Source organism: Sinocyclocheilus grahami, unplaced genomic scaffold (assembly GCF_001515645.1).
Source record: "Sinocyclocheilus grahami isolate Dianchi unplaced genomic scaffold, SAMN03320097.WGS_v1.1 scaffold440.1, whole genome shotgun sequence".
Lineage (NCBI taxonomy): Eukaryota > Metazoa > Chordata > Actinopteri > Cypriniformes > Cyprinidae > Sinocyclocheilus > Sinocyclocheilus grahami.
Window position 1 is genome coordinate 1,745,861 of NW_015505619.1, and position 10,403 is coordinate 1,756,263.

Genomic DNA, 10,403 nt, shown 5'->3' on the forward strand with positions numbered 1-10,403 from the left:
TTCGCTGAGGTGGTGCAGGTGGAGGCTAATCGCTTGCAGGTCAGCTCACTGTTGGCCGTGCTGGTTGCCCCGGTGACAGGGGTGGGCAGCAGCGAGGGGATGACGGGCAGGGGCAGGAGGCCGGGACGGTTGTTGCCACTGTTGGGGACGGAGGAGGCAGAGGTGGAAATGCAGCCGTTAACGGTGCCGCCGCAGCTGCTGTTGGAGGCGCAGTGTTCCCTCCGCTCCCACACGCTGCGGAAATTCCGCTCAAAACGCTGATGGTATCGCGACATCATCACAGAACGGAGCGGGAGAACGAGAGACACTTCTGCTCACGGAAAGCTGGAGAACACCTAACGGAGGAGAATCTTATATTAACGTCTCAAAAAACAACTGGTACGTTTACAAACACACACAATAATGTCAAAGATATATGAAGATCAAACACCCAATCGCACAGCAGAAATAAGCGTGAAAACAGTCAGTCAGCGCATGTGGCTAATAAGCTAACGCGTCTCTGTGAATGGCACGCTGTTTCGTCTGATATACAAAATCAAACAGGCAATGTTTTCAGCGTCTGTGTCTCAATAATAAGACATGAACACATGAACTTCACCTTTTCACCATTTAATGTGAGAAAAACTACTATCAAATACAAAGCGAAATTGAAACTAAAACTGAAAGATCTTCATGAAAACCCGCCAAAATAAAAGTCTGGTTTAACTTGAAGAAATTATGACAGAAATATATCACTATTGTATACAAACATGTACTCCTCAAAGTACTACTAATAACATACTGTACTTATTTTTAAGAATATCATACAACCAAAATATTTTTTCCATTCATGTTTTAATTCATACAGTTCTCTTGTGCAACATCTTATTTGACATCAAATAAAAATTGTATTTTATCATTTAATTGTTATATTTATATTTGATTACATTTTTAAAGACTGATGGAAGTGTGCAAGTTTTATTAATTAATTTCATTAGACACTATTTTTGATGATTTGTATTAAATCATAAAACACAGAATCCAGAAAAACTAAATTAAAAACAGAAATTAGGGGGGGGGGGGAATCTAAATTCCATGGGGCTCACCAACAATGTTTGTTCCTTTTCACACAAATTACAATTACAGGGGCAGATTACTGATTAATAGAGACTTATTTTCATGCACAATACTTATTACTTCAATAGCATGTGAAAATTTAGTAAATTGTATCTGGAGCAATGCATTTCTGCTTTGGCAGAAATTTAGCCAGAGTCATGTATTTCCAATGATTGTCGGTCGGTTGGCGTGTTAATGTCATGCCAGCTTCCTTGGTTATTTTCATGGCAAGTAACTGTCACGAATCCAGTCCAGGAACTTCCGTCTGCTAGCCATCAGAGGTCACCCTTTCCATTTTCATTGACTCTCGCACTACACTCTGTTGCATATCATCCCGGACTACATATCCCATCATTCATTGCACTGATTGCACACAGCACTGATTGCACACAGCTGGTTCACTAATTGCACACAGCACTGATTGCACCCAGCTGTTTCATATCACTCACTCACTATTTAACACTCACTCTTATGCTTACTCTTATATACCTGTTTGCCACTGTTTCGACCCTGCCTGTGTTTCTGACCTCCTCTGCTTTAAATAAAGCTTGCTTATGGATCCGCACGTCTCACGTCTTGTCAGCCGCGTTACCGTAACAAGTTGAGATAGTTGATTAGCAATTTAAAATCCTATACAGGGTTTTAAAGTTTTGCTTTAGATAAAAACTCTAAAATTAATTTAGGGACAAGTTTCTTCAAAATAGTTTGTGGTTTAATATATCTTCCTAACAGAACTTAAGCCAGCATAATTTGATAAAATATGTTTAAGAGATGTTTAAGTATTCCAATGAGTCTGGGCTGCAAAATGGATTGCTATGGATTGTAGATCAACTATCAATTAGCATCAATTATACAGAAATAAAAGACAATATTGTCTTCTAAAAGACACTTTTTGGCTGCTTTTCTGTGCAAATATTGATGTATGCCATAAACTGTAATTAACATGATTAATTAGTCAGCACATCATATAATTAATCCAATTAAAATTATTCAATTGACAGCCCTAATTAAAAACTTAGTGACGATTAATCTCCTGATCTCATATTTTGAATCATATTTCATTACACTTTACACCTGAAAGCTCATATGTATCAAAAAGCAATAAGATCGGTTGTGTTTCACTCGTTCATAAAGTTTAACACTAGTAGAGAGTCAAAGCTCACGGTCACCATGCAAAGACTGTAGATTACCATCTGGATTTGATTTATAAATAAATGAAATCTCTATCATGAGCTGAAGTGTACTTCTCCACCTCATCATTAAAATCACACACAATGCAACTCAAACAGCTTTTATGTTAAACTAGATAAATGTGCTACATCATTCTGAAGGTGTTACACATATTTAATTAATCTTATTATTAAGTTATGTTTGGCAGCCTTTCATCAAAACCTACCGCAAGCTGGAAATAGTTTCAGATATAGCATTGGAATTAAGCGTCTGGTCAGCATCTCTACTGTCACATGATTCATTCTGTATGATTCTGCCTTTAAACTCAGCACAAAAGACGAGAGGTCACATGTTGTCTAGAGAGGTGAGATAAGCAGTTGCTTTACAGATCAATCCAGCCATGATGTATGACAGCAGCACAAAAGAGCAACGCTGAAACGGTGTGAATGAACATGTTTGGTGAATGCCAATCAACTTTCTGTGAAAAAGACATGTCAATTAGTCAATCAATCAATGAGTTGCCAATGACTGAAGCAGAGACTTATTCTAAAATAAGATATTAGATGTATATAACATGTCTATATATTCTTCAACAATATTTAGGAATGAGCAAATCTGATGCTAACCTGATTAGATCATGCATTAGTACTTCAAAGGCTCTTCCACACAATGACTGACCTTTATAATTAATAAAAAAAAACTGTACTATGACCAAAGTTTCATTCAGACACATCTTGAATCTATTGGCAACAGTGTGCATTTTGTTTTAATAATGGTTTCAGACCATGCACATACACAAATATGAGGTATATATATTTAATACTGTCAAAAGGATAAAAGACATCAAGCTAAACTGTTTATCTATAATCACCCATCCCGATTATGCAAATTCAAATGCGCATTATTCATGATCTTCATTTAAATGCATACACAATAGCTGGTGAAGACTCTGTCTTTCTCTTAGTTTAAAGTAAGGAGAGAAGAGAATTGATGGCAGGTTTAAAGTGGATGCAATAAACTAGAAAAATCAATGATTTATCAGAGACTTTTCTATTGTTCTCTTGAGCTGAACACAGCATAAGAGCACAGTTTTTCAATTTATAGTTTAATCTATATGCACAAATACGACATGCATACATTTTACCCAAACATCTAAGGAATGGACTCCAATATTGATTTTACTACAGAAGTTCAAATTAGAAACACTACGACATCGTGTCAAAAAAAGAAAGAATTATAATAATTTCCTTTGATTACAACTTTTAAAAAATGCATTCATTCTCAATAGAAATAAAATTGGGAAAGGAGCTTTAAAATAAAATTATTGTAATTATTATAAAAACAAACATCTACATTTAATAATCTATACAGTTGGTACAGGCTATAAATGTTGAACCTGAAACTCATGCTTCGCAGATACTGAAAGTCATGATAATTTCATTTCTGCACTGCACTGGAAAACAAAGGCCACCGATGATGGAAAACAAGAAAAAATTGTATGTGACACAGAATCAAATCCCTGGGAATTCCACAATGCATGCATTTTTCCACAGCCTTTTAAACTCGAGCTGCAGGATGGATCCAGCAGTTCAAACGGCTGGAATAAACCTTGTATGGCTGAACGTATCTCTGACATGTGGTTAAAAACAGGAAGGAAAAGAAAAACTGTAGGTGTTGTTTCATTTGCATCTTGTACACAAGCTCAAATAAGGTGAGATATGTAAATTACAGTATCAATGTGGGCAAAAAAAAAAATCAATGACACACATATAGCTTTGATATAATGAAGAGGTTTGGTTTAAATATATACAGCAGCAGTTCTGTGTCTTCACACCATGAACTGAAAAACACCAAGCATATCATTAAACACACCGTCCTATTGTTCTCTGCTTCAGTCCCACCTCTGCTATTGGACACATAAAGACACCTAATGAGCTATAAACACATTTCAAATCCATCAAGAAAGAGAGATAAATCTGCAAGCATTTTATTATTATTATCTGGCATTCACAAATCATAAAATGAAAAGTTTCCATGCTTATGCTAAGCTTTGTATAAAAATTAATGAGCAAAAGAGAGAGATTATATAATGGAAAACAAAAACCCTGCATTTACTTTTTTTTTTAAAACATCTTCACATGTGTCTCATCCAATCATATTTTAAGTATTACAATCAGTAATCCACATTTCACCTTTTATTTCTGATTCTTGTCCTTTGTATAAAAACAACGCTCCGCTAAACTTTCCATTTATGATCTAGATTCAATCTCTCCCGTACACGCCGCACAGATCAATTCATTCATTCCGCCACTTGAGACGAGATGCTGTCATGTGTGAACAATGCAGTGAGAGCAATATACCAACATGTGCTCCGGCACAGCAACACCCGCACATCAAGGACTTTCAGATGCACTTGGACCCTCGCATTTCTAATTCTGGCTTGAGAGGAGAATCACTTGCTACAGCAAAAAGTTACAGTTGAGTGTTGGTAAAAACGCTCCTGGTTTACCAGAATAACAGACTCTTGAGTTTGGAGCCTTCTTCATGTGAGACGGTGATAAACCACACAACAGACTTTGGCAAATACTAGGAGAAATGTCAAATCAAGTCAATATCAAGTTGGTTTTATGTGGGCAAACAGCACTTTTAATCTCATCATAGAGGTTCCTCTAATGTTTGAGCATGTTTCCCCATAAATCTCATTTTATTTTATGAGATGAAAACGCACATAAAAAGATTACAGTTGAAGGTGAGTGACAGTTTAATTATCTGTTTAAAACCTCATCAAATTGTATGCAACAATTACAATACTAAAGTAGGATGGGATTTCAGTGCTCAGATAAAAAATTACTCTAAACCTTAATTAATACTATGTGAGGGAACAAAACAACTCCTCACTACCTTTATAAACCCAAGATCATTAGAAAAACGTGCATGTGGTGACATTTCTGCAAAATAAATGTTGCTTCTTGCATGTATTTCATGATACTTTCGAAGTGAAATGTCCAGTGAGTGGCACTAAAAATGAGCTCGGTTTTATCCAAAACAGATAATTGTGAATCTGGCAATGTTTTAATACCTTGGCTGTTGCATATTATGCATCAGTTTGGAAATTAAATGTCCAGCAAGTGGCACTAAAAGGTTAATGCTTTATTGTGTTTTAAAATAACGTATCAGCTACACTAAACTTGGCCCTAAATACACCCAATAGTGTTAAAAAAAAAGCAAACGTGAAATAAAAATGCATGTGCTGAAGCAACCATGCCATTTTACTCATGTTTCACAGTGCTCCACATCAGAAGTGTAATGCTGTACCAGGTGAGCTTAAAAGCAAATTTACTATACATCAAAAAAGCTAAACATACAGAGCTTCCTTAATACTTCCAACACAAGCATATCTGTAAACATTACAGAGTTTAATAGGTGCCGCAGAACAGGAATGATCCAGGAAATCGCACAATGCAAAAACAAATCAAATGCACGTCACTTCTTTTCCTCTTTTCTGTCACCTCTGACACCCAAAGGCATACAAATAAAGAAAACCACTGAAAAAACAAGCCCAGGCAGAACACATGGATTGGAGCTTAGCTGTGCTGAAATGTGATCAGGGGTGTGTGACGGGCTTATGATGCCTCCAGTAATGGAGAAACAAGCAGAAAATGTATTCATAAGGGTTAAGCCTCTTTGCTAAAACACAACTCCTGCTGCTTCACTACTTTCGAAGTGAAATGTCCAGTGAGTGGCACTAAAAATGAGCTCGGTTTTATCCAAAACAGATAATTGTGAATCTGGCAATGTTTTAATACCTTGGCTGTTGCACATTATGCATCAGTTTGGAAATTAAATGTCCAGCAAGTGGCACTAAAAGGTTAATGCTTTATTGTGTTTTAAAATAACGTATCAGCTACACTAAACTTGGCCCTAAATACACCCAATGGTGTTAAAAAAAAAAGCAAACGTGAAATAAAAATGCATGTGCTGAAGCAACCATGCCATTTTACTCATGTTTCACAGTGCTCCACATCAGAAGTGTAATGCTGTACCAGGTGAGCTTAAAAGCAAATTTACTATACATCAAAAAAGCTAAACATACAGAGCTTCCTTAATACTTCCAACACAAGCATATCTGTAAACATTACAGAGTTTAATAGGTGCCGCAGAACAGGAATGATCCAGGAAATCGCACAATGCAAAAACAAATCAAATGCACGTCACTTCTTTTCCTCTTTTCTGTCACCTCTGACACCCAAAGGCATACAAATAAAGAAAACCACTGAAAAAACAAGCCCAGGCAGAACACATGGATTGGAGCTTAGCTGTGCTGAAATGTGATCAGGGGTGTGTGACGGGCTTATGATGCCTCCAGTAATGGAGAAACAAGCAGAAAATGTATTCATAAGGGTTAAGCCTCTTTGCTAAAACACAACTCCTGCTGCTTCACACTGTAAAGCGCTCCACCATAGAAGCGTCCGCGACAGCTGCGTACTGCTGTATCTGCGGTGGACGGCATTGCTCTCCTGTCTTTAGCTATGCTTTGCTAGTAATGCGTGACTGCCACATGACCGCAAACAGGAACAACTGGCAGCAGCGTCCCACCAGACACCAGAGATATTCCTGCTGCACTTAGGATGACCTCAGATCTCACATCGCTCCAAACATTCCCTCTGAGCATCTCAAAGTGAGACTTCTGCCTGTGCCACATCAATTATGTCCATCTGTTGGGTTTTGTTTTGCTTTTATTTTCGTTGTAACTCTTGAGGAGGATAGAATGACATATCGAGAAGTCACACGTTCGTTAGCAGTGGTGTAAATTAAAGGGATAGTGAATTTGAAAGTAAATGTCTTTCTTTGATGACCTTCTTGCACTGAAGACTTCATCGCTGAAAAGCTATAGAACTAGACGCTATTTTCTATGCATTTGCAATGAATGGGCACACAGTCACAAAAGCACCCATATGCCTCATCTGAAGTCATATGATAACTTTAAACGAGAAATGGAGCCAAATGAACTTTCAGTGAAGATCTTGACATATGCTCTCATTTCAGTTAATGAAAGATTTGTCTAACTCAGGAACAAATGACTCGCTTTTAAATGGGAGCTATTCAGTGAATTAGTTGATCCAGTTCACAAAACGGACCTGAATGATTCCTTCACAAATCGGACTGATTCATTGATTCTCTCGCAGGGGTTATAAGCTAAATAGATAAATAACTTCAACGAATAGTTCACCCCAAAATGAAAATTAGCTGAAAATGTACTCAGGCCATCCAAGATGTAGATGAATTTGTTTCTTCATCAGATTTGGATCCTTCATCAACAATGGATCCTTTGCAGTGAATGGGTGCCATCAGAATGAGAGTCCTAACAGCTGACAAAAACATCACAATAATCCACAAGTAATCCACACCACTCCAGTCCATCAGTTAACATCTTTTGAAGAAGACAAAAACGGTGTGTTTGCAAGAAACAAATCCATTAAGATGTTTTTAACTTCAAATCATTGCTTCAGGCTAAAAACGAGTTTATAATATTGCTTTCTTCAGTGAAAAAGACATCTCGTCTGAGAAATATGCACAGATTAAGCACAGTTTGCAAGCGAAAACAGTATTCGTTGCGACCCTGGACCACAAAACCAGTCATAAGGGTAAATTTTTGTGAAATTGAGATATATATATATATACATAACATGAAAGCTGAATAAATAGGCCTTCCATTGATGTATGGTTTGTTAGGATCGGACAATATTTGGCCGAGATACAACTATTTGAAAAACTGGAATCTGAGGGTGCAAAAAAATCAAAACTAAATATTGAGAAAATCGCACTTTTAAAGTCGTCTAAATTGAGTCCTTAGCACTGCATATTACTAATCAAAAATTAAGTTTTGACAGATTTACGGTAGAAAATTTACAAAATATCTTCATGGAACATGTATCCTAATGATTTTTGGCATGAAAGAAACATCAATAATATTGACCCATACTATGTATTGTTGGCTATTGCTATAAATATACCAGTGCGACTTATAACTGGTTTTGTGGTCCAGGCTCACATATGTGAGTGGATTCTGATGTGAGAGGACAGCAGAGAATGGACTTTTTCACTGGAGGAAGCATTATTATGAATTATTTTGGCAAGAAGTGTGGTGTGGATTATTGTGATGTTTTTATCAGCTGTTTGGACTCTCATTCTGACGGCACCCATTCACTGCAGAGCATCCATTGGTGAGCAACTTGTGATGGAATGCTGCATTTCTCCAAATCTGATGATTTGAACAAACTCATCTACATCTTGGATGGCCTGAGGGTGAGTGCATTTTCAGCAATTTTCCTTTTTTGGGTGAACTATTCAATTTCCTCACATACTGTATATGCTGTATGACTTCAGAAGACTTTGAATATAGCACACAAGTTATTTGGACTAGTTTTATGTCTCAGGCTTTTTCGGACCTTTACAGAAATAGTCACCATGAACAGCTTAAGTTACGTAAAGATTCTTTAAAAATGAGAAAACAACAGTATACAGGTTTGGAATGACATTATGGTGAGTCAGTAACAGCAGAACATGTATTTTTTGGGTGAAATGTTCCTTTAAGCATGGATTTCACACGTCTAAACATGTGCAGTGACTCAAATTTACATAAACACCTCTAAACCTTGATTTACATTGATATGCATCTCTGTGCTGTGCATCCTCTAGACATTTTATCAAATGTAATTCCTTTTTTTAATCAACAGAGCCACCAATCTACTGCACCGGAATAGTGCGTGTAAAGCCAAGGGTGAAATTAGTGCCTTTGCTAAGATGTGCAGATTCGCTACTGTAATTCTTTCCCCCGTTTCCTCGCAGCAAAGAAACCGGCTGCAAGGAAATTGGATGTTTACCATTCAAAAAAGATGTACATGTGGCTAATAATTTGTGATTTGGATGCTGAATAATACATTTCAGTGCTGGTAATAACAAACACTTTCAGAGCAGCAGATATGGGCGGGAGAAAGCTGCATTATGGATTAGCTTCATATGAATGCACTCTACTAAATATTTCAGAGCCACGTTCTCATCTACAAAAAAACTATTCAGTGAAAGCTCCTTGTCATACGGCTACGTGGGAAATCAAGAGCACAAATATGCAAATCAAACTTGTAGGAATGCAAATATGTTTGTTTGTCTGCATCCTTTCAAGATCATTTTATATTCATATATCATTTGATACATTAATCATTTTTGTTTGTTGGATTCAGAAAACAAAATGCATTTGCATAATAAAACAAATTTCACAGAACACTTTTCTCCCTCAAAACAAAACTCATGCAAATAGAGCAAAAAGAGCCTTATAATTAGTCAAGCTTGCTGTTAAGTTAATGCACATTGCCTGTGATGGAAACAGATTTGTACAAACAAGACCGAGCAGAGAATAACAGTCACACTTCACAATCTCTTACCGGACTGGGCTCCCCACAGGATCCCTTATCAAACGAGTCCGAACCACTAATTTGACAAATAACTCAGCGTAAACTAACTCAATGCAGCGACTAGCAAAGGAAAGGAGGAACATTCACTATGAGCCATTAGGAGCACAAATTAAAATATTAATGCAACATATGCATGAGGTTTATTAAAACATGCATTAAAGCCTGACAACCGAGAGGTGACACATTTACCCTAGGGGTGTATGTACAACCAAAATCTAACGTCACGCTAACCGCATATCAGTTTTCTAGCTGCTAAAAATGAACCTTGGGCTGCAGAAAGTGTTTGTATAAATTACAACAGCGCATAATACCATATTTTCTGGGCTGTACAAGGTCAAAATTGCATTGTTGAGGGAAAAATATGTTGTATCAGTGAATAAGTCACATTTTATTATTACACTCGGAAATAACGTAACAGTAAATAAAATTATTACTAACATTTTAAACACTCAATTTTTTTAGTTCACCTACAGTAACTTCAAAATAGTGTTAATGAAATAGTGTTTTGTTCATGAAAACTACGATGAAAAATATTCACCGACAAGCGTTTTTCCATGAGACGAGACGACACAAATGACACCAACATCATTGAACACTAAACATTATCATATCAACATGAAATATCACTGACGAAAAAAGGCGAGACTAAAATGTAGTTTAAAAAAA

At 36.8% G+C, this 10,403-nt stretch overlaps 1 long non-coding RNA gene across 1 annotated transcript in view; it reads right to left on the bottom strand.

Moving 5' to 3' along the window:
• The window catches only part of LOC107552095 (uncharacterized), a 37,134-nt gene continuing 26,731 nt past the window's right edge, over positions 1-10,403 (bottom strand). The window contains exon 3 of the long non-coding RNA XR_001604832.1: positions 1-335. This is a non-coding gene — a long non-coding RNA (uncharacterized lncRNA). The remainder of the gene's footprint in view (positions 336-10,403) is intronic.